This window comes from Oreochromis aureus, linkage group 22 (genome assembly GCF_013358895.1).
Source record: "Oreochromis aureus strain Israel breed Guangdong linkage group 22, ZZ_aureus, whole genome shotgun sequence".
Classification (NCBI taxonomy): domain Eukaryota; kingdom Metazoa; phylum Chordata; class Actinopteri; order Cichliformes; family Cichlidae; genus Oreochromis; species Oreochromis aureus.
The window spans coordinates 39,278,916-39,303,629 of NC_052962.1; the positions used below are offsets into that span (position 1 = coordinate 39,278,916).

General features: G+C 45.6%; 1 protein-coding gene across 1 annotated transcript in view; it reads left to right on the top strand.

Annotated features, from left to right (window-relative positions):
- The first annotated feature begins 3,029 nt into the window (after positions 1–3,029).
- LOC116317379 (zinc fingers and homeoboxes protein 2-like) overlaps positions 3,030–24,714 on the top strand; it is a 129,920-nt gene continuing 108,235 nt past the window's right edge. Inside the window, exon 1 of the mRNA XM_039605567.1 lies at positions 3,030–3,538. The gene's annotated coding sequence lies outside the window, so the exon portion shown is untranslated. The remainder of the gene's footprint in view (positions 3,539–24,714) is intronic.

The following is a 24,714-nucleotide window of genomic DNA, read 5'->3' on the forward strand; positions in this document are numbered from 1 at the left end:
ACCACCTGCTTGATGTGAATTGAAACAAAAATAAGTGATTCCTGCGGTTTTGTTCGGCTCCGTTTCCTCTTTTGGTTTTGGAAGTTGTGGCTCGCCAAAGCAGACTTCTCTCTTTTCTCTGTGTGAAAGGTCACCGTTTCAAACATGCTGCAGGCACGGGGGGACACAGACTGTATATAAAAGATGGCTGTGCCCACTGTGACATCACTAGTTGGTTACTCTGAAGTATTTTGCTGCTGCCGTGTGGTTTTTTGGAGCCACGGGTGAGCACATTTGGAGAGATGGTGAAGTTTTCATTCATTGTGAATCCTCATATATTTACTTTGATAACTTCCTCCTCAAAAAATCCCAGAATTTCATTCCACTCAGGTTGAAGACCTTTTCAGTTCCACGCTGTAAACATGCTTTTTAATGCTGTAAAGTTTTATTATGGGGCTCTGTGGGGACTGTTGTGTCTCTGGGACCTCGAGTGGTCATCGGAGGAACTGCAGTTTTCGGCATTTTCCTGCCTGGTGGAGGCCGGGGGGCTCTACGGAATGACTGAATAATTTTTATTGTTGGAAAATAAATTTGGCTTCAAATCCACAGACTGAGAGGCAGAAGAGCCACGGTGACACCCAGAGGGAAGGAAGAGATGCAGCTGCACGCCCGGCTTTGGCACATCTGTACATTGAGCGTCCTGAAGGTGAAGAGCGCTTTAATCTTTAATAAACGTGAAATGAATGTCTGCGGTGAGAATGGTTCCATCGCAGCAGGAGACAAACGTTTCCTGTTATTTGGCGTTCCAGCCGGACGATTCTTGTCTCTAAAGCTTTTTATCTGCTGAAATTTGTGACACTGACGGTGCTTGATTACTATTTTAAAGACTATTTTGAGCCTTGACTGGTTCAGTTTTTAACTTTTGTTGCTAAGCAATGTTGACCAAAACTCTGCTTATTGGTTAGAGCTGGCACTTTTGCCTGGCAACATTACCTGATTGTGTATTCTGGAGACGCTGGCGAGAGCTTCCAGTTGCAGAAGATGGCGCAGGCTGTGGCATCGATCCTGCTCTGAAGGCCCTCTATTATTTCCAGCAGCTCGTCCTTAAATGCATCTGAACAAAACAGCAGAAAAGGGGGGCGGGTTCGAAATAAGCAGCGTACTTAACGGCACAGCGAATCCGAGTTTTGATAAAGTCCGACTGGCAGGCAGACAGCTGCAGCCCTTCACAGGAGAGGACCAAACGGGGGCAAGGTTAGTGAAGAAACCGGCTGACATGCAAGACCAGGCCTATCAGGGGGGCGATGCATTTACTGACAATCACCTCCGACTTCACTGCACTCAGCTAAACAAACAGACATTCCTCCCTAATTAACCATCTATAATCACTAAGACGCTGGCTGGGATAGAAATGAAATAAACTGAAATACACCTGAAACAAAAAACATGCTGTAAAAGAGAGTCCACCTGTTTCAGGGCAGTGCATCAATCAGACTTTATTTATTCATCACTGCACACAGTATTCACAGGCACGAGCTGATACTAAGACACAAAAATTGTATTAATTCATGATATTAAATTCAATTATATTAAATTCAATTATATTAAAACACAGATAAAAATGTGAGCTAATCATAAATGTTTCAGTTCTCTGGGTAGTGCAGGTATCCATCTGCCATAAAGCAGAGTCATGGGTTCAAATCTACGCTGAGGCCATTTAATTAGTGTCTTACTCCCAGTTTTCCTGAATTTTCTCCCCTATCATGGTGTAATAAAGGCTAAAAAAGCGAAAATATATTTAAACAATGGAAGTAAAATATAATAAAATCACAGAAATTTGCAAGGAATAGAGGACCTGATATATGATGAATGTTTAATATTAAGATATAGCCAGAAAAATAAAATAAAAAGAAATAAAATTGCATGGATGGGGTGAATAAAACAGAGAAATTCATCTGTGCAGACGACTGAGAGGCTGATCATTTAAATGAGCACAATTCATGAGAAATAAAAAGGTGTATTTTTTTTTTAAATAAATAAAAATACAGTAAAACTGCTAAATAATGCTAATTATCAAGAAACATACTGTATATTAAAAGGTGAGCAAAGGTCGAGTAATTTGAGAAACAGATGAAAACTGAAAATTAAATAAACAAAATAAATGAACATCAAAGAGAGTTCAGTTTCTCCTGCAGCTGCTTTTTTATATTTGACCTTTGACCTTATGGATAAGAAAGTATTAATAATTTGTTCTTTAAGCCTGAAAAGCAGCCACACTCTTTCTTTCTGTTTTAAGTGAACAGACTGAGATTTGGCACTAAAATGATTTTATCAGCACTGATAAGGAGCCGGGAATCAGAGCCCGATCATAAACTTACACTCGGGATGTTTCCGGGTTTGACTGGTGACGTTGCACATATTATCACAGAGGTCAAAGGTCACCAAATCACCCAAGTCCTCATAAACCGATCGCATAACTCACCTACACTTAACCGCCGGTGGGAGCAGGGCAGGGTGTGCTTCCTAAACCCGCCTGTTGGTGTCGCTGTCCGTCACGTTTTCGCACAAGCGCGAGGGTTCGTCTCCACGTTTATTGCATCTGATCAGGTACGACAAGCCCATTTATCAAAATGCACGAGCGCGATGCAGTCTGGTGGTCGTGGAGAAACTTTTCCTTCCACTCCCACGCACTCTCACCCTCCTCCTCCCACCGAAACTCCCTTTAAATGAGCCCAGGTTGAACAGGTGGGTGCTGATGCTCCAGCCGCACGTGAGCACGGTGCTGTGAGCGGGTCAGCTCTAGGCTCAAACAGGTGTCACAGAAACACCCGAGCGGCGTGGGTTTTGTTCCCACTCACATCGCTTTTATTTTAGATTTTACATTTTTATTTACATGTTGTGGGTTTTTTGCAGGAAAGCGAACTTTTGCAACATTTTCTCCGAGTTTAGGAGAATTCACAGAGATCAGAGCTGCACGGTGTCACAATCACGAACATGTCACACACGAGACGGGAACGAGTCCGGTGATGGTGTGTGTGAGCGGGTGTGAGGGTAAGAGTGCAGGAAAGTGGATTAAAATGAGAATAAAGTCGGTGCAGAGGACCACAGGTGTGTGAGTGTGTGTGGGAGCGTGTGTGTGGATGTATAGGTGGTGCCTGCCTGCTGCCGGGGTGCTGAGGCTGAGCCGCTGCAGGAGGGGGGCACGCTCGGGGGGTGCATGGCCGCCGCATGCCCGCGCCTCTCCGCCGTGCCAGCGTCCGGCAGCGCCGCGGTCCAACTTTTCTGTACATTTTCACGTCACCTGGACACCGAACATAAATTTGGCATCCTATGCAAATATATGCTGACGTAAAAGATCATGTGGTTTTTGTCGTCGATCCCCCCTATGAGCAACGAGCAGGCTTTTTTTCTCCTCTCTACTGTTGTCTTTAGGTTAGCTATGCTACAATCTTTACTGTACCCAGCGCTAGCTATATGCGCCCCGCACCGCTCCACTCTGGATCTCTGGGAATAATCAACTTCCAGCCTGTCGCACCGTGCAGCCACAGACTCCACACAGGTAGGACACGAGGGAAACTTCTCGTTTTTTTACTCGCGGGGAGAAATTTTGACCAAAGTGACCGCAAAAGTGAAGTTATTAAAGCGGCTTGGTTGCAGGCAGACTAGCCGCCTGGCTCCCTCTCTCTGCCCAGGCTGCTGCTGCTGTTGCTGCTGCTGCGGCGGCTGCTAGCGACCGTCCCCCTCCATCACAGCCTCTCGGAGTGGGAACCACGGCGCTCTCACCCCGCGGAGCTCCTCGGCAGCCCGGCTGGGATGGAAACACTTAGACACCTGGCTGTCAGGTAACTTTAGTTGCGGGGTGACTGCTCTCCGGGTGTATTTGAGGATAGTTGTGAGACAAGTGAATGTCACCGGTTCGCGATGTGCTTTTTTTTTTTTTTTTTTTTTTCTTTTCTAGTAGCCAACTTTTGCCGTCCCCCCCTCCACCCCCGGTGAAAGTGCACATAATAAATTTATTAGCCATTGGGGCTAGCCGTTAGCCAGTTAGCCCCTGCTAATGACGGGCGACCCGGCGGAGCTAAGAGCTTTAGCTTTAGCCGTTCCCCGCACACAGCAGCGGGAAACGTGGCTGCCCGTCTCTGGATGTTGTGCTTTCATGTCGGGAAACGCATTTGTTTTGGCTGCCTCCTTCTCCCCCTCCTCCCTCCCGTCTTCCCCCTCCGAGTTACAGCGTTGCTCCGCGGACCCGAGTGGAGGATAAATCCGCTTTTTGTCGGCGCCTCGCTCTCCGCGGAGCCGGTGACAGTGCGGTTAAAGAGTCGGCTCAAGTGTTGTTGTTGCCCGCTGTAGGTTAGGTTCAAACGGGGCTAGCTAGCAGACAGCCAGTCTGGCTGGTTGGGTCATCTGAGGTGAAGCCGCCGTCAGCGGGCTGCACAGAAACACGCTGCCTGTTTGCGGGGAGCCGCTTCCCGCTGCTTTACCGACACTTTTCCAGCTTTTCCGCTTTAAACTTGCCTTTCTCCGAGCTGTCTTTACCGTTAGATCGTCTTTTCGGGCTGTTTTCACCGCCGGTGAGCGAACTGTTCGGCGGTCGCAGGTTGAAGCGAACTGCCGATTACTTTATTAAACAGTTTTCCGCTCGGTGCTTTAAACGTGTTTAAATGTGAGGCTGAAGTAGTTTAAGAGGGGCTTTTTGGGCCGGGCCGGTTCCGAGGACGGGTTGCCTGTTTGGTGGACAGACGCTGACTTCGTGCCAGTTAATGGCAGACTGGTTTTCTACTGGTTTCAGGCTGCCAGGATCCACAGCGCTCGGCTTTTCCACGAGAAACGCCGTCAGTGTTTGTTCTTTTTGCACAAGTATGTTTTTAAACTGCATTTATAAGGATCCGCGTTGATATTGAACTGTTTTTACTCCGGTTACGCAGAAATGTGTGCGTTTTTTGCATAATTTTGCAAATACGCGCTCGGTCTATTTACATCCAGCGCCGTGTGTTGGCTGTGCCGTACGGACTGGGTCACTGCTGCCGCCCGACCGTGCAGGGAAACCGGCGTTATTAGCGCCCGTTTACTCACCGGGACTGCCTGCATGCCCCATATGTGACACCGCCAGGAGGGTATCCACATGAGGGGCGTGGGGTGGCACCAGCCCCCCTCAAATATCAGTGCCTCACCCCACAGGTCCTGCGGTCTAATGTAACTTAGTACATTTACTCAGATACTTTACTTGAGTGCACTTTTAATAAACTTTCAATTTATTTAACGATTTCTCCTTAAAAAAATCTCAGAATGAGCCTTTGCAGGATTTACCGTACTTACAATTAAGGCACAGAGTTCCCTTTTTGACCTTAGTTAACAGAAAATTGGGATGTTTGATTATTAAAAATTAATTCTAAGCTTGGGAAAATTAAACCACACTTAAAAAATACTGTTTAAAAGTATTTTTTTAAAGAAAGATGTTTGTTGGTGGATTTTATATAAAACCAAACCAAACAGCTATATTTTGGATGCTTGTGTTGCACTTTGTGCTCTAGGCTTTGTTTTAAAGCTTTAGAGGTCTGTTGCAGATTTAAAAATATAAATTACTCATATTTGGTGCTGTAATATTTTAAATAACACTCCCCAGCAGCATATAGGTACAGAAAATCATATCCAGCTGCAACATTAAAGTAAAGTCTGCACACCATTATGATCTAATATTATAATGCATGTCATTCAGCACAGTGAGTAGTCTGTATGTAGGTACTTGGAGCATATTTTGCAGTACAATTTAAGGCTTTTCATACTTGTTTTGCTTATTTGCACACTAGTTTTCTTCCTTGAAAATAAATGTCTGTATCATGGCACAGGACTGAACACGAGTGTGAAATATTTTTATTTCCTTTGGGCCCCCCCATTCTAAAAACCTCCCGTGTACGCCCATGGACGTGGCAGCTGTTCCTTCTTCTTGTAGTCAAACTTCTCCAAGTTCGCCCAGCTTGTGTTCACTATGTTCCCCGACCTAATTTCCTACCCCAAGCCCTGTTACATAAAATCATGAATAATTAGGTGCAGCCGGCTCGCATGCCGGTTCAGACCTAACGCGGTGACGTGGTTGGAAATTAAAAGGCCATTTTGACCTGTGAACCCCCCCACGGCCCCCCTTCAGTTGGGAAAATATCTCTGAAAAGGCGTAGTGGTGTTTGTTTTGCAGCTTTCGCTGCTGTCCTCATGTGACTCCCTGCAGTCTGAAGGACGTACAGGAGGAAGATTTCTGTCAGGCTTAGGCGAACAGGTGTGTAAACTGAATTTGGGCAGGTTTCACCCTCCACCACATCCCTGACAGTGTGACTGAAGTGTGTCTTGGCTCTTGGAAATCATTGGAGAGGCTCGTATTTGGCAGCGGCTCCTCCTCTTCCTCCTTCCTCTATACTGCCCGGTGACAGCCTTAAAATCCACCTCCTCCCCGCCGCTGCACCGTGCGCTCCCGCTGAAAGTGTGTCAGGATTTTTTTTTCCTTTTCTTTTTTTTAATATTATCTCCCTCTCGCCTGTTCTGGTTCATAATCACATTTCCTTTTCCATTGACCGACTTTTTTTGTCTCATATTTTGCCGCTATTGTATCTGCGCCGTGTCAGGCTTTTTAATCCTATGATATGGATGCAGGGATCAGTCAGTCATGCTGCCAGTCTCCGAATCAGAGCACGCTCGCTTGCTCTCTGGCTGCTATTTATTTGTCACAAACGCCAACACACACACACGGGCGCACACACAGCACGCAGCTTTGGTGCGCTTTCCCTTCCTCACTACTACTCTCGCGTCTCTCACACACACGCGCACACACACTTTCGCTTTTCCTCTTCCTGCCCTGACACGCTGCTTTTTTCTTTGACACACACATTTTGCCGCTTCCTGGGAAGTGCAGCTGTGATTTGCTGTTGCCACCTGACCTGTCACCCCAATCCCCCCCCCACACACACACGCACACACACACGCAGCCATAGTGTGCTTTATTTCACCGTTTGCACTGCTCACATCATTGGTTTTTTATTGCAGAAAATTGCTGCTCCACTCGTGTGTTTTCATTATTTGTGGCGATAGAAAAGGACCCCTTTCTGTGTGTGTGTGTGTGTTGCCCTCAGTGGCATTCAGTCGTGAGAGCTCACACACACACACACACAGACACACTATGCAGCACTCTTTGTCGCTCTGTCAAACTGCTATTTATTTCACGCACATGTACACGCACACATGCAGAAAGCATGCATGACAGCTGCATCTTTGCACACACACACATTCAGTCACTCCTTTTTTGCTCTTATGGCGCACACACATTTGTAGTTTGGGTGCTATATGAAAAAGTAAAAGAGGGTGTGTGTGTGTGTGTGTGTGTGTGTGTGTGTGTGTGTGCTTGGGAAAGAGTACGAGCATGCCAGGTTGTGCGTGAGTGAGTGAAGTGGGGGTGATTTTCTGTGAGTCACTGCGTGTGTGTGTGTTACTGTCCACTCCTGCCTCACTGCTGGAGCTCTTCACAGGGAAGCGCACACACACACACACACACACACACACACACAGCGGGTGCATTGGATGTGCACGGCTGCTGCTGTTGGATCAAACCCACGTTCCACGTCGACTTGGAGGCTTTTCAGAGGTTGAAGTTTGTGTGAGCGCGAGCACCGGGATCCCCATTCAATCAGATTTAACTCCAGACCAGAAATGAAGCTCCTTCTTTTTACTGTTCGCTGCTTTAATAATCTTTTATTCCCCATTTCTTGGTGCTAAAGCGGAAATCTCGCCCAAGGATTTTATGTCTCGGTAATTTTTTTCCCTCGTACAGAAATTAAAAGTGATATTTTTTGCAGTTTTTTTCTGCCGTGCAAACATTCGTGCGCTGCAGTGAAAGCTTTCATTACTCGCCATGAAATGTATTTTTTAAAAGTTGTGTGTGTGAAAAGTCCCACTGCTGTTTGTTCCAGCTGTGGAAAGGCTTTCAGCCAAATACGGTCATTTTTCAGCTCAGACCTGCTACTTTAGTAAAACATTAATTCCTACCTTTGAACTCGTGGGTGCTCATTTTCACAACTTAAGTCCATTTTTACACCTGCTTTTCCTCAGAAAACACGTCTCCTGATCTTGTAAATCACCTGCAGACGGTGAGCCTGGTGTAGTTATTAGAGCTAAACTGACAAAGCAGCCAGGCTGATTCATTGGTCGATAATTGCTCGGTGCAGCTTTATCATACCTGTATATTCCAGCTGACAGGTACAGAGGATGTAAGGAAATGTCATACTATGCTTGGGCTTCCAGCTCTGCTCCATAAAGCTGGAAATTCACTGACTAAAGTCGGGTTATTTAGTGTCTGGAGACGGCGGCCATTTTTTCTGGGCTGTCTGTGCTGACTTCCTGTTCTGTGAAACAATCACATGCTAAAGCTAAAAATAAGCAAAGCTGTCCTTTTAGTGTGTTCTGTCTTTTGCTCTCAACATGGGCCGTTTACCTGCTTCCATTCAATCCTGCTCGGTGATGATTGGTCATCGAAATACTTGGCACCAATCACACAGCCGTAGAGACAATGGCTAAAAGTTTCACTGCATTTTGGCGTTTGAGCTTCCACTTGAGCTCTCTGAATGGACCAATGCTCAGGTGAATTAAAGCCCTGAAGGCTTTCGGTACCAAAGAATTTTTGTACCTTTTGACCTGGAGCTTTAACATAAACTGTATTCAGTACAGTTGGTACTCATTCAAATCAAAGGTTTAAACCAGACCCGTCAGTTTGGGCCTGTATGGAGCCCCTCTGATGACATGGTCCAAAAAATAAATAAATTGTGGCCACTAAATTCTATTTCGAGGGCCCGAAATAGGTATAATGTGCACACGAAATGCTAATTTGTGGGCATGAATTGGGTATAACGTGGCAACGAATTACGCATTTGTGGCAACGAAATATATAACGTGCGCACATCATATTGATGCAATTCCTAGACAGCTGTGTAGAGACATAAGCATAAGAGTAGGCTAAACCTATACACCATGGACAGAGACAGTATGATTGAGTTTTATTTTAGGCTGGGAATGAGCTACAAATGCATTTTGAAAAGCCTGGCAATGCAAGGAACCATTATTATGGAGAGACAGTTAAACAGGATATTGAGAGCCCAGTTGCTTTACAGACGTAAGAACGACCTGGACGCTGGGATAGATTTTATTGTCAACCAACTGCAAGGGCCTGGGAAGGATCACGGTTATCGATCAATTGTTTCGTCCCCACAAATTAGCATTTCGTGCCCACGAAGTAGTATTTTGTGGCCGCAAATTATTTATTTTTTGGACCATGTCATCAGAGGGGCTCCGTAGGCCTGTGAAATCCAGGATGTTTTGGGAAGTAGTGGTTACTAATTTATCTGAAAGACTTAAAAGACGACGTGACCACTGGGAAGAGTTGGGCTGTTCTTCAAAGATCCCTCCCCCGCTGTATCATCCTACATCTTACCAGTCCAACATCAGGTAGTACGTTGTTCTTCTGTGTTTAATGGTAGCTGAGAAACTGGTCAGAGGTGCATTTCCTACCAACACTAACATGTTAGATCCATTAGAATTAGAAATATGTGGACTACTTAAAATTAATAACTGCTTTTACACAAAACTCAAACTAGCTGCCTGCAGCAGTTGGGGTTGTGTGTGCTCACATTGGGATCGGATTGGCGGGACCTCAGTGAGCGTGCTCTCAAATAACATCTACAGTATTTCCACAGTATTTAGTCTTCAGTGTGTAACCAGGCAGGAAGTTTTAACGTGTGAAAAACTGCATTACAGTGTGGAAGAGCCTTAAACCTGCATACTTTCAAACAGCCAGCAGGGGGCGACTCCTGTGGTCGCTAAAAGATGTTGGATTTCATAGACGTCAATAAAGGAAAAAGGGCCTGCTGCTCGCTGGACTTCTCCGGATGTCTTTATGGTTTTGATCATTTTGTGCATTTTGATCTCACTAGAAAAACAATTTTAATCACGTTACGTTAAAATGAGCCACCGTCTCGGCGTCTCCTGCAGGAACAGACTCGTTGTTGTGTTTGTATTGAGACTCTTACCGATGTGGTGTTGTTGAGTTGGTGTGTGTTTTGTCCACATGTGATCGAACACGCTCCGTCCGTCGGTTTCTCAGTCAGATCCACTTCTCGCTGCAGTCGGTGCTTTTACCGCCGTCTGCTCAGAGTAGCGCTTATTAGTGGCAGTTTTTTTTTTTCTTTTTTTGAAAGGCAATTGAAGGAATATTAAAAGACCCGGTGAGAGCTGAATTACTTTCACCTGCACTGAATCCAGGAAACCTCAAGGCGGACTGGTCACAGAAATGAAAACATCCTTTAGGCACAATGCTTCGAGTCAACTTTGTTACAGAGTTGACCTCCGGTGTATTGTCTCTGTGGAGGGCCGTGTGTAATTGCTGCTTTTATTTCCATTCTGGCGACGACCTTGTTGGGTTGAAGCCGGTCGCTCGACTACATAAAGGTTTTTTAAGAGGAGTCGTCCATGTTGTGCCTCTAAGTGGCTGAGAAGTGTCTTTTTCTGGTACTAATGAAAGAAAATCGTTGATTTGTGAGCGTTTTTCTCTGGAGGTCTTCTTACAGCAGCCCCGCTGACGTTTGCGTTTTTCTGGAAATGTTCCTTTCACTGTTTTCACGGTGACGTCCTCATTGTTCATCCTGCCTGAAACGCGCGACCTCTGAGAGACGGCCAGCGCTCGTCAATGAGTAAACGGCCGGTATTCTTCAATGACTGAGACTAGTGAGATGTGGTCAGTGATTCAGAGCAATGGAAGCAGGGTTATCCTGCATGATTCAGCTCAAAGTCACTGATGATATTCAGAGGTTTTGGTTTTGGTCTTCCCCCAAAGGAAAATCATCAGGACTGTAATAAAAATACTTTTAACCAGACTTTTTCGAGCAGGCTTTCATCGCCTTTCATTCATTCGTGGCTGATTACTGCTATAACCAGACGCATACTGATTGTTCTTATGTGTATAGTCCCCCCCAAAGGCCCAGTCTGAGCCAGGATAACCCTGATATTACTGATTTATTATCACCCAGACCAAGTCTGATGTGTCTAATGAACTCATCGCACGAAAGGTCTTTTTTATTTTACAAGATAACTTTAAAAAAGGCCTGTCGAGTGTAAAGCTGCACCGGCGGCTCAGAGCTGAAGCTGCATAGAGATGTAAGCTGTCTCCGACACCTGTGTGGTGCAGACAGGGCTGAAAATATATCTATTGATTATTTATTTGCCTCTTTCATTCCTGCACCTCTGCTCCTGCCTGGGTAAAGCTATGTGATCAGCACAGCTTCTTTTGTCTGTGTTTTAGCAGATTTTCTCTGAGTACGTCAAGCTGAATTCTCGGACATTCGGTGGAACGATGAAGCGTCAGCAGAGGAAGAAGACGTGCTGTTTAGATGCTGATCTGAATGTGTTGGTTTAAAACTGTGGAATTACACACAGGCTTTGGTGGTGGATGCGTTATTCGAGTGCCTGTGTTGGCAAATCTAAAAACTTCCATCCAAGTCTTACCTGCTGATGACATCTGTAATAGTTATGAGGTGCAGCTGGATGAATGTTAAGGATTCACTGGGATGTTGGACAACATTGGCTCGATCTTTGGCAGATACAGACATCAGCAATGAACCGTAAATTAACCTGCAAATATCGGCCCCGCAGATAACATGACATTTGTCAGTTTTGTGTTTTATTTATTTATTTTTATCTGTTGTGTCAGAAATGCTAAAAGAAAAAAACTGTGAACAGCGTCAACCAAATTATTATTTTAAACATCTGTTCTGCTGTAGAATGTCACGATTTGTGCATCTCTAACGAGCAGTTACCCGAGACAATCATATTTTTGAATACTGAACAGCCGTTTAGCTGTAAAGACTGAAGCATTTATGCAGCGAAAAATAGAAATTTCCTCTTGTTTTTACCAGCGTCTGCTGCGATGCTCCTGGCGACTCATTTAGTGGTTTGTTTTTGGGTTTTTTAAACACGAGGGGAAAAACAGACGTGTTTAAAAGTCAGAAAAAACCCAGAAAACTGTAAAAAGTGAGCCCGGTCTGACGGTCGAGGGTAAAGAAGTCCTGGAGAAACGTGTGCTAGCACCAACCTGCATCTTCATCGGCAGCGCAGTGACACTGGCAGACTGGCTGTTCTCAGGCTCTTCCTCGTCTGATGGTTAATCAATATAAAAACACTGATGCGTCTTTAGTGCTGAGAAGTGGATATACGAACGGAGTATTAATAGCAGCGCAGCGTCCTGCGGTCTGCACGCAGCTTCACAGGCTTTTCCACACTGCCAAGAATAACTGGGGGAAACACTGAATACTTGTAATTGTTTGAAGTTTTTGGCAGGACGAGGCCAAATTCTCAGATATTGAAAACTGGCACAAAAAAGCAGATTCGCTCCAAAAATATCAGCGATGGAAAAACTGGAATGGGTCAAACCAAGAAAGCAGAGCGGGCTCGTTCTTCTGAGGTCTACTGTACATGCTAATGACGCTCGCCCAAAAATATAATAATGTATGCAGGGAGAAAATCAGACCGCAGAGACGTGACAGAACCAAAGAAGGAGAAATGCAAATGACTGATTTTTCCAGATGAGAGAAGACGGCGAGCTTGTCAGCTGTGAGCTCTGTAAGTAATTAATATTAATGTAACATGAAAATAAACCAGACTTCACTCGTGTCTGGAGCAGGATGGGCGGTCTAGAAAGCTGGCGTGGGTCCGGCCCGGTGGGGAGTCACGTGACTGATAAACAGCGCGCCGTCCTCCACGTGACAACGCTGATGATGAAGCGTGAGCTGACAAATGTGTCGCCTTGTTTTTGAGCTGGAGCTGCAGCTTTGCCTCTGGACCAATCAGTTTAACGTCGACCTGCAGCTCAGTCCCGCCCACTGCTCCGTCAGCAGCATCCGAAATGGCCCCTGAGGGAGGTCATGTGACGACGGAGGAAAAAAGAAATCCTTTATTACAAAATAAAATGTTCACATGACCGCTTTCTGGGAGCGGAGCTTCTGTGAACGGGACTATTGACTGATCAGAACGTTACCATCGGGTCACTGCTCCGTTCAGCCCGGACATTAGCAGCGGCGTGACGCTGCTCTCACAGCGAGCGCCAACAAACACGCACGACTTCAGTTTATTGATCAGGAAACTTTATTTTCGTCCCGCTGGACACACAGATCAATCTGCAGTGAGATTAAAGGCTTGCAGTATGGAAATATTAAAGGGCTGCATGCACGTAGGACTGCAGACGGCTCTCTGCTTATACTCCCTCCATTAGATCCATGAATTAGCCTCCAGTGAATTCATTAGATTAAATCATTTCAGGCTTAATCTGATCATGTTTTGTCGAGTCCTGAGTTAAAACTTGTTTTCTTTCCTTAAACATGGGACAAAGTAAAATATGTGTGTGTGGGAAGCTTGTGGAGTATTTTAGCCCTGATTCTGTACATACACAGCTTTTTTTTTTTTTTTTTTTTTTTTTTTTTTTTTAGTAATAATTGTTTTTGTGTTTCGGCTCGGGAGATAAAACCGCTCGGTTACGTTTGTGCTGCAGTCACAGGAGATGTGAAACTCGTATCTGAGCAACCAGTCGAGAATGACAAGCGATCACTGTGCAAACGCAGAGTTATTTATTTCATTATTATGCGTTTTCCTCCCAGTGTGACTGAGAGGTTTGGGGTTAAATACGCCGTGTCAACAGTGACTGCCCTACAGACCCGACCTCTCACCTTGTCTTTACTTCAGGCACCGAGGGACTCCATATCCTAAAAACAACTCTAAAGGGGTTCCCGGGGTGTTCCCGTATTAGGCTGAATGTAAGATACTAAAGTAGCTGCCATCACACACACATACTGGTTTTTAGGATCTATGTTTTGAAGCCTCAGTTTTGGTGTTCAGCGTCTCCAACGTTAGCTTCTAGGAGCCACATTAACAACAGACCGGCGTTAGCCGCTAAGGCTAATATAATCACTGAAACTTAAACCTGCTGATGAGCGCTGACTGACAGGCAGATAAAATAATCACCCCCAAAACATCCACCTGACAATAAACTGGCCACGCCCCTAATTAGTCAAACAGGTGAGCAGCGAGTGAGCTTTTAAACATGTGTATTTATGGTGTTTTCACTCGTCTTCCTATCAGAGTCCATGCTAGCAGGAACACCTGCTGCTGCTGTCGGTAACAACATCTGGGCCGAACGAACATCTGACATGATCTCTGGCTTTCAGCACAAAGTTGTCCTTTGTAGCTTTACATTAACTCCCATGTTGAAGGTTTATGGCTAAACCTGATAGAACCTGATTACGTGGCGCGCACGCTCGGCCCGGCGGGTGGAGTTGGTGTTAAAGTGGTTGCAGCTGTAGCGGAGCAAACCTGCATCAAACTTCTCATCCGGAGATCTTATCCAAACCGCTGCAGGTCCTTCTTTCCGAGGAAGCGCATTATCTGAAATATATGCAGGGCCCAGTGTGCGCGAGTGTGTCATTTTGTCATTTTGACATAATTTACTGAACAGCCTTTTTAAAGAAGTCGCCAAATTTGTTTCTGTTTTATGCCATCAATCATCCGGTGAAAGTAGGTGTCACTTTTGTTTTCGGCTATCTCATTTTTTAGAGCGAAAACACTTCAAAAACAGACGCCGTGCGTTTGTTACCGCTGCTTATATTATTTAGATTTGCTTCTTTCTTCCTTCTTAAACCTCCAAGAAGTCATTTTTATTCATGAAGGGAGAAAAGAATGCTTATTTTCTCATTAAAGCCTGCAGTGTGTGTGCGTTTCTCAATTACTCAACACATGAGTGACCAGCAGCACTGATGGGCTCATCAGACAAAAAACGTCTTAGATTAGCTTCCCCCCCCCGCACCCCACCCCCCAGCCCAGAGCTGTGATTTGTTGAAGGCCCCCCCCCTCCTCCCCGCCTCTGCATCGTTAATTTGAACCTTGTTTCAAACATTTATCCAGAAAAAGCTCGCTGAGCACAGTTTCCCCTTTTCCATCACCGGCCTCATTGATATTCATATGTTTCCTCGCGGTCACACCTGGGGGCCGCGGGCTCGTGTCGCAGCAAGGCGCTGCCCTGCTCGGCAGAACTTCAGCAGTGCTTTTCTTTTGTTTTTGAATTTCTGCGCGGCACCGACGGTTTCCAGCGTTTCCTGATCTTCCCAGCTGCTCGGCAGTCGCGGCCAGCAACTTTCCAGGCCTCGGCCCGTTTTCTGCTCTTTGTCTCTGTTTCTGTTTGACAGCAAATCCTCCGCTGAGCCTCGCACTGCCGCAACAAAGTGAAAAACTCTGCTGCAGCAGGCCGGCGGCGAGCGAGCGTCTCTGCCCAGGCGCGTTCGCTATAACTGAGAGCTGATGATCCTCACTTACACGTACGCTTACAGCGGGCACGCCGTTTTATCAGGTACGAACTCTGACCATGCTTGGGCGGTGTGCACCTCCTTCATCGCCCAGTTCGAGCCTCAGACTGTGCTTCATCGTTCTCCTCCAGCTGGTTTTCAGCACACTCGTTTAGCTCGAGCTGAGATGAGTAAAAGGAGGATTATTAACCAAAGCGTCGACCTTCAGGTCACTCAGCGTCTCGCCTCGCCCCGTCGGCCTGTTTCCCATGTGGTTATAATGTTTTAAGTTAACGCAGTTAAAGTTGAACACCTTGGTGTTTCCTGTCTGATGATCAGAGGGATGAACATTAACCGGTTCCTCATCAGTGGTCTGCACGCCTTCACCTCTGAGGTGGAACATGGAGCTCGTAGCTCTGCATGCAGGGAGGCGGGTCCAGGTGCCGTCCAGGCCGGGTCTCGGTCCTGAACATCAGCGCGCCGCTGAAGGCGGTTAATCGGCCCGTTGGTTTGTTCGTACGTGTCTGCAGACGACTGCTGCTCTGCAGACTGTTGTTCATGCTTAAACATGTGCAAGCTGGACACAACGTGACCGCTCATTGGTGTTTGGAGACGGGGAGTATAAAAATAGTGCATTACTTAAAATATTCCATTCATTGTCTGCACAGGTGGGACCGGGAATCGAACTGTTAACCTCTGCAGCGGTGAGCTGCGTGTTGTTTAGTCAGTGTTGGAAAATGAAGATCTCACATGTGGATGGAGAGCATCGAGCGCGGCCTCTCTCGTTTTATTTTACAGCTTCTGATATTAAACCGAACCATTTGCAGAAAAATGCAGGCAGCGGTTCTCGGCTGCTCATCAGGACCTCGGCGGTCTCGTGCTTGGATTTATTCGCCAGAACTGGATTTTCACTCTAATAACAGCTGGTCTGCGGTGCTTCTGGAGCTGCCGGTTCCTTGGACACGTGTGGTGGGGCGGAGTGAAGAGGAATCAATCACACAGGTCTTCCACAGGCTTGTGAAACGTCGTCGGGCCAAGAGGATCAAACTCTGATCCAACATTATTTCCCAGTGATTGCAGGCGGGGACGAAAGCTTCCAGCATCACGTCATGAACGCAGAAGAAGTAACATGTTTTCCCAAAACTCCAGCAGCTAAAACCATGTTTGGCTGTTGATTGTTTTTTAATAAATAATGAGAAACTTGCAGAACCGTCGGACACCCAAAGATCTGCAGAATAAAGACAGAACTCGGGATATTTCGCCTTTAAACAAAGCTTCGTCCCATCTTCAGATAATCAAATAATCTCTGTAATTATTGAATTAATCCTCACTAATTATTCAGAGCTCCTTTATTTTCAATTGTAATAAATCCAAAAAGCATTTCGTCTTTAAAATATCACAATAAATTAGCAGCATTGTGACTATTATCCTCCTTATGAGGCGTCATCCAGCAAATGTTTGTCTTTTTATTACCTGATAAACAAGTAAAAAAAGAGAAAGCGGTGAATGTTGGCTGGACGGATTACCTGTGGGACGTGTTCCTCGTTCAGCTGTGGTGTTCTTTTGATTTATTTGCATTTTGTTGCGTCTTTGCTGCCAGTTTGGAGGAGGCCAACTGGCACCCAACATGCTGCTCCCCCCTGTTATTTCCCAGACGAGTTTTGGCCTAAATTGCTGGGAATTAGAAATGAATCCTAGACGATGATAATAATGGTGATAATATTGATAACGAGAGTAAATCTGGTGAGGATAGGTCTGTGCCTCTTAGATTAATTCAGCCCTTTTTATTTGAAGTTGGTAAGACAGCAGAGCTCAGCCTGCTTTGTGTTGGTGTTTAATGTGGAGGCTCTCAGTGTAATAAGATTATTATTTACATATCATAACTCAGCCCCTCGTATCCCATTAAATAACATCTGCCTTTCACTCGAGTGGCACAGCTGTTCCTTATACACGCCGTCCTGCAGGATGAACTCGATAAAAAGAAAGTTCCAGTTTTGGAGACGTTTGCACCGATTGAATTTGCCACATCACCGACCTGCTCCTCAGGAATCACAGGAATCTGGATCCTGTGGGATTCGGTGTAAATGGGAAATGGTTTGTGGCTGCAGCACTGCGAGACCAAAGCTCTCCTTTAAAGACTTTTATTGAGAAAATCTGCAAATCAGGAGCCCCGAACTTCCAGCATTACAGCACAGGGAAAACTCACACCTGCTCTGAGCTACAACCGACCAATCAGAGCAGCTCAGCTGGGTTTGCAAATGGGAAGTGGGAGTGGGACAAAATGTTTGTATTACCAGAGTCGAGGCGGACGCTACTTGAAAAATGTCTCTTTCTATAATGCTTTTGCTTAAATGGCTCAGAGTGAAACCATTTGTGGGAATCCTGAAGTTTCCCCATGGAAAAGCCTGTAGTCATAGCGAGGAGCTGCTGAATGATGTGAGTGGATATTGATGCTTTTCTGAACGCAGCAGCAGAAATTTCACTTGGCCCGTATCTCAGCCCGGAGCTGTGACGGTGTGAACCGCTGCAGCTCTGCTGAGGCGATCCCTCCTCTTTAGATTTAAAAGTTAGATCTTCATAATAAAGTTCTGCTTATTGCGACGCCCGGCTCAGGCGGTCGAGCCCGACACGTTTGATCTCGGGGTCGGGCCCAGAGTGGGGTGTTTGAGGCCCCTCCCACAGACCAGAGACGTGCATGTTGGTTTGATTGGCTTTAGGTGTGAATGATGGTCTGTGTTAGACTGTGATAGGCTCCACCCCCCTGCAACCCTGATAACGAGAAGCTGGATGGATGGATGGTATAAAACAAAATAAAGAAGTGTTGTTAAGGTAGTTTGTTTTTTATGTTCTTGGAGTGAAAATCTTTTTCTTTGGATAGTTTTTTTTTTTTCCCAACAAATATTTTTTTAAATTGTCCCCGTGTTTAAGCAGCCAGCGGTCCTGAAAACGACTCTCAGTAGAAGCAGTAGGGAAAAAGCGATGATTGCTCCATGATGATGTGCCCCGGCTGCAGACTCTTTAGAGCTCGTGATGCATCCATCCAGCCTGCACTGTCTTTTAAAACCTGATTGGTAGAGCTACTTTACTTTTGCCCTCTGATGTACCCCAGCATCAGGAGAGTCTTCAGAATAGACATTACCCACACTTAACTCTCAACAAACCCCGCTGCCGAGGCCGCCATCGCACCGAAACGCGCTCAATGTGATACTCCCTGACGGAGGCTTATTCATCTCACATGAAAGAATGCATTTCAGACGCGGCGAGGAAGACGTTCCTCCTCTCAGCAAACTGTCCCGTCTACATTTTTGGAAGGAAAGTTGTTGCGAAGATGAAAATAATATCAGGGGATTCAAAGTCGAAAAACGATGCCGCGATCGATCAGAGTACACCTGAGCTGCAGGATCCCCGATAAGATCCGTCCGTCAACAGAAATGGATTGAATGCGACCGGGATCGGACGGCCGCTGAGAGGAAAAATCTACAGAAACAGGCAGAGAACGTGCGCGCTGAAAAGCTTCAGGAAGTAAAGCAAACAGGTCCTGGTATGCCCCGTACGTGTGGAAACATACAAATGAAGAATGTAGAGTGTGTGTGCGAGTGTGAGAGAGCGAATGAGGCCAGAGTTTCCTTTCAGGGACCGAGATGTGGAGCTGAAATGAGTCTGAAATTAGAACCAATTCAGATCACTATTAACTGCAGGTTTTCATTCCTCGACTTCCCTTGAGCAAAGTGCTGAACTCTCAAATGACTGAAGCTGCTTACACCAGATGACTGTGGCCTTCAGCGGGTTCAGTGCCATAATACTCATATTTTCATTTTTCTTGGCTTAAATTGGCGTTTGTGAGCGAGGCTTGTGAATGGTACCAGGGCTGCTCCTTAAAGCATGAGTGATTCTTTTGTGCCGGAGCTCCAGATGTGAATGCAGTACTGAACCTTTGCAGGCGAAGCTTTAGCTGAGCTTCAATCGACTGAGTCGTGTCAGAAAGCAGGTTCTGATTCTTGTACTCAGGCCTTTTCAGACTCTACGTAGCTGCTGAGCCTCAAAGGTGAAGCCACCGCAGAAGTGCTTTAAACTGCCGGCTTGTTTCTGCCTGTTGGCGTCATTTCTGGGGCTAAATGCTCCTTAGTTTCAAAAAGCAATCTTAGGTCATCCCTCAGTTTTTGGGTCATGGTTAGAGAGGCGAGGCTGAGATGGTTTGGACACGTGGAGAGGAGGGAGAGTGGACAGGCAGGAGGAAAAGAGGAAGACCTCAGAGGAGCTGGATGTGCTGAAGGAGGACGTGTGCACATTTACTGCGCACACTTTTAATTCTTATCATCATTTTAAAAGCACAAACCAGAAACATTCACCTTCAAAATAAGAGTTTCTTCTTAAATCTTAAACCTTTTACTCTGAAGGCAGCTGTTTTCTATTTCCACTTTCAGCTTCCAGAGAAACCACAACAAGGTCAAGCCTGTACCACTGTGTGACTGGTGTCGCCTAATGTTTAATAATCTGCCTTAAAGACTTAAAGATCTGCGTAAATATTAATGTCCTTTATTAAAATAAAAGACAACCTGAGCAGCTCTGACCAGCTGAAGGACTGTGAGTGGCTGTGATTGGCTGTGATTGGCTGTGATTGGTGACGGCTCTTTACCTTTGATAAACAGTAAAAACTCAAAACGATCCTTCTTATGACTTTGAAAGACACGCTCTTATTATGAAAGGTCAGGATTATAGTAACTGTCTGTGGGTTCACCACAGTCGTCTCCTCATCTGACACGGGAAAACGTGAAGACGTTAACTCCAGTTTAGCTTCACTCCGCTGACTTCCTGTCAACTTCAGAATTCATTTAAAGATTTTATTGATCGTTTTTCGTTCAGACGCCTGTGCGAGCATCGAGGTCTGCTCATCTGATGACCATATTAGAACTGTGTGAGCTGTGTCTACATTCGAGCCTAATTAATCTTTGTGTTCTTGTTGTTTTATTGGTCGACTCTGCGTGACCGAGGCCAAAGAGAGGAAACTCTGACGTTACCCTGTGAGGCGGGCTGAGGATCGGTGGGTTTGTTTTTTGGCGAGGGGAAGATTTTCATGTTCCAAGCTTAAAAATGGAAGACTCTGTAAATGCAGTGCCACGCTCCGACGCTGACCCTTGACCCGGTGGGTGATCAGAGGTTACCAAAGTAACCAGGCATCCTTCCTCCTGACATCAGAAAGTCTACTTGTGAAATCATTCATCCGTCCTAAACTGTAAAATCTGTAAAGTCATTTTTCTTTTTGCTTTGCCGTGTTTGAAAGCAGCAGGACGGAGCTTTTTTTTTTCTTCCTGGTTGCCACCCTGCAGAGTCGCGCTGTATGCAGGTCAGTGTACTGCAGGTATTTGTCATAGTGACCTCTTTCTCCGTCTGCAGAGCGGCTGTTACAGAAATCCGAACAGACAGTCTCTGGGTTTGTGCAGAGAGCCGAGCTCCCGCTGTTTGCTACCTAACATTCACATTAATATCTCGCACCGAGCCCGCGCACGCTCCGAGTGTGTGTTTCTGAGTAAAGAGCCATTAAAGCACTCAGGTTTTACTCCACGGCAGCTCTCTGTCACTTCTGCCAGTCAAAGGAAGCGAAGGGGCTTCAAAATAAGAGCGAGCAGGGCTGGCTCGTCTTTTGTCAGGCGGCACGGGTCTAAAGACAAACATCCCAAATGTAATTGCTTAAAAAGACATTTTTAGCGGTTTGCGTGCCGTCTTCTTGAGATTCATCAAACGGTGTCTGAAGAACTGTTGAATTTAGTCTAATGGGGCGTGTTTGAAAGCGTCTCTGCCTCACAGGCTGCTTTTCCTCGATTCTGCTTCATTAGACGGTGTATATACAGTGGAAAACTCACAGGGAAGATGGGAGAGGAAGCCAAATGTAAACTTGGACAGAAAGCCCGTCCAACACAAACAAAAGTGGCATTTTGTACCTTTACTGTCCTTTGTTCCCGGCCTCGCTGTGGCATGTGTGCTGTTGTCAGACTGTATACAGACACACAGGGAGGTATAAACTTGGGCAAAGAGCAAGTCAAACTCTGGTTCTTAGTTTCCTACTTCAGCTTTTAATGTGGTCGAAAATTCCACGATTTGGTGACGTGCAGACAAGGCGTAAACCACAGGGACTATTTATAGGCTCGGGCGGCGGTGCAGGGCTTGCACCATCCTGCCATTTCTCCGCCTGACTCATCACCACGACAGGAAATGAACTTCTGTCTTTCTTCGCCGGTCACAGCAGCAGATGGTTTTCCAAATCCATCAGCCACTCCTTGCTCTTTTACTAGCCAAATTAATTTCATTTAAATCGTTTTTTTTCTCCAAACGGCGTACAGGCCCCTGAGTGGCTGGTGTCTTGCCAAACTGCCAGAATCACCAGCGGAGCAGAGAAATCTACCAGATGTAATCAAAGCGAGCCAGTTTGGCTGGTAGGAACATCACTTCCTGCTCAGCGCAAGTCTCTCATTTGCATCGAAACCCAAATTACCGAGTACACCTTCGGTTAACCTCTTCCACCCCGGAGGTCCCCGGAAGAGTCTGTTATAATTCACCGAGGAGGCTGGTGTGATTGTAAAATGGAGGCAGCGCCGCTTCGGCTTTCTGAGCTGCGCTCCAGGATTTATTTAGAGTCCGGGCTCAGTAATCTTATTGTTTGCTGGCTCGTTGTTTTAAGGCTGTTGTTCTCTGGCTCATGTAAAGTAAGGTTGTCAATATTTGATGGAGTTTTGGAGATTTTCCCTCTGGACTCTGGATAAGAAGCCCAAACTGGTTCGTTTTTACCTTAAATGTTGTTTTTGGTGGAAAGCCGAAGACTTGAGGGGTAAAACTTCTGCTAGTGGGCGCCATTTGTTTGATGCATAATTGTAAATAAAGATTTAATAGGGAGTTTGTGAAGAGGTGTCCTCAGGTTTTGTCTTGCATTCAGACTGCAGAGAAAGGGTTGTGTTTATATTGTATTACCTTTGGCCTCCGAATTATAACAACTGAATCAACTAAAACCAACAATGAACCAAACCAACTGCTGGATCGTTTTGAAGCTAAACATGTTTCCTGGTTTCTGGATCTCAGGTGTGTCTTCGACCCTCATCCCCAACCGGCCACGGCAGATGAGCCTGGCTCTGCTGTAGCTTTCTTCCTGTTAAAAGGGAGTTTTTCCTTCCCGCTGTCACCATGTTCTTGCTCATAGGGGATATCTCTGTGTTATTGTTGGGTCTCTGCAGTATGAAGCCTTGATGTGACTGTTGTGATTTGGTGCATTACAGGTAACGTTGGAAAAACAAGAAGAAAATGTGTTTGGATGCAAGAGATGCGTTTCTTTCTAATTGTAATTTGGACAAAAACAATTTAAATCAAACTGAAGGAAACTGCTGGTGGGATTTTCATTACGTTCTGATTTCATTTAACCAAGAAAATTATTTGAACACTAATCAGTAAAAATAATAAGCGCTAAAATATGAAGTGAACTAGTCGACGGACCGAAAGAACAGCAATTTTTATAATCGGTTAATAATTTGAGTCCTTTTTAGAGCCAAACTTATTTCCTCTCAGTCCCCTAAAATTGGAAATCTTTAACCTTTTCTGACACTTTGTGGATAAAACGATGATTTAACTGCAGAAAAATGGTAAGTTGTGCTCATTTAAAGTGTTACCCCCGACACGTGCAGTGATCGGCATGTGTAAAAACGAAACGAGCGGCAGTGGCTGCCTGATGCTGCATCCTCCCGGTACGTACGGGCCGGTATGTGTTCATCTGCCCAAAATATGTGCGATAAGCTCAAACTGACTGTTGGTATCAGTCAGAGGGGTTCAAATCAAACCGATCGCTTAGCCTTCCACAGCCTGCCATCAGACTGGAAACTGGGTGTTGAATTAGTGCAGAAAATAAAGATGAAGTGGAAGTGAAGGTCTGACCGAGGCCTGTTAAACCTGACTTTTCTTTCATCAGCGCTCGCCGCTCCGCCACCTGTCTCCTCCAAACCGAAATGACCTTCCCACTCCAGAGCGCAGTCACTTTCCTCTGAGTGTCGGAGGTTGAAAACTCATCTGTTCGAGAAGTACCTCGCGTCCTCGTCTTGTTCCTCCTCAATCATCCACCCGTCTCCAGTTTCCTCCTCCTTCTTTCCACCATCCTGAAGTAAAAATAAAATCCTTCCTCTCCTCGGCTCTGCCGTTTCCAATTTTCCTTCCATTTCTCTCGCTTTCCAAGATCGTTTAATAAGGCTGACTTTAACCTTTGACCTCTCTGTCCTGGATCTAAGGCTCAGCGATGTCCGATGGTTATATGCGCAGCGTTTAGGGACTAAATGTTCTCGTTCCTCTCAGGTTTTCCTTTAATGAGACGAGCTGAATAACTTTCATATTTCTTAGAGAACACATTCTTTCGGCTGTGAATCAGAAATACTGCTGATTTTCTTTATTTCCACCCAGTGAACCTACATGAAATGCATTATGAAAGATTATTATCGTACAAATCCCATTAATGTATTAGAGTCAGAGTTAACCTGAGCAGTTTTTGTGCTGTGTGAAAGTGAGTGATGGTAAGAAGTGTTTTTTGATTGCTGAGACTTTAGAGAACATGTTTCACAGACAAAAATCACACAGCGAGCATCAGGTGAGGGCTGCAGGGGGAAACTAGCAGACTTCAAACAAAGTCTCAAACATTTGGTGTTTCAGGGTCTGTTTAAAAATGTTCATCTGAGTTATAAGGCTGGTGAAAAATCTTAAAAAGGGTGGACGTTAGGACCTCGGTTGCACAGACCCGCAGACCGGTCAGCAACCTCCTGTCGCTAGGGAAAAATGTGTATCCCTCATGTGATTCGTGAGTGGTTGCTGGCTGTTGCTAGGGGAAGCTGGTCATGAAGAGAGTGCAGCACCATAAAACCTCATTGTGATTGCTTTGGTTGCGAGCAGGTCAGAATTTGGATGTAAGATGGTGACTGGTCTGCAAACATTTGCTAACTACTTGCAGTTAAGCTGGGAAAAGTTAAACACAAACCGGAATTACACACGCTCGCACTTCTCACGGTTTAACTACGACTCGCTGAGCAGTTAGTCTTTGCAACAAGTCAACATCTTCAAACTATGGGCAACCACAGCCTTCTGCCACGTCTGGCACCCGCTGAAGGAATAAACAGTTGTCTTTGGCAACCTGTTGTTGAGCAGCTGGTGACCTTTATTTAACCAAGTCGTTGGGTGGGCTGGGAAAAGGCAACGCGTGTTCAGGACACGGGTAGAGCTAAAACTAAATATCTAAAGTTCTGAAAACGGTGTCTCAGATCACCGTCTGGATAAACGCTGCCCCCGGTGGTGAAGGTTTGTTACTTTGGCAGGGCTACCTTCTTTTAATGTTTGGACATGAGGAAAAGTCAAATTTTGTCAG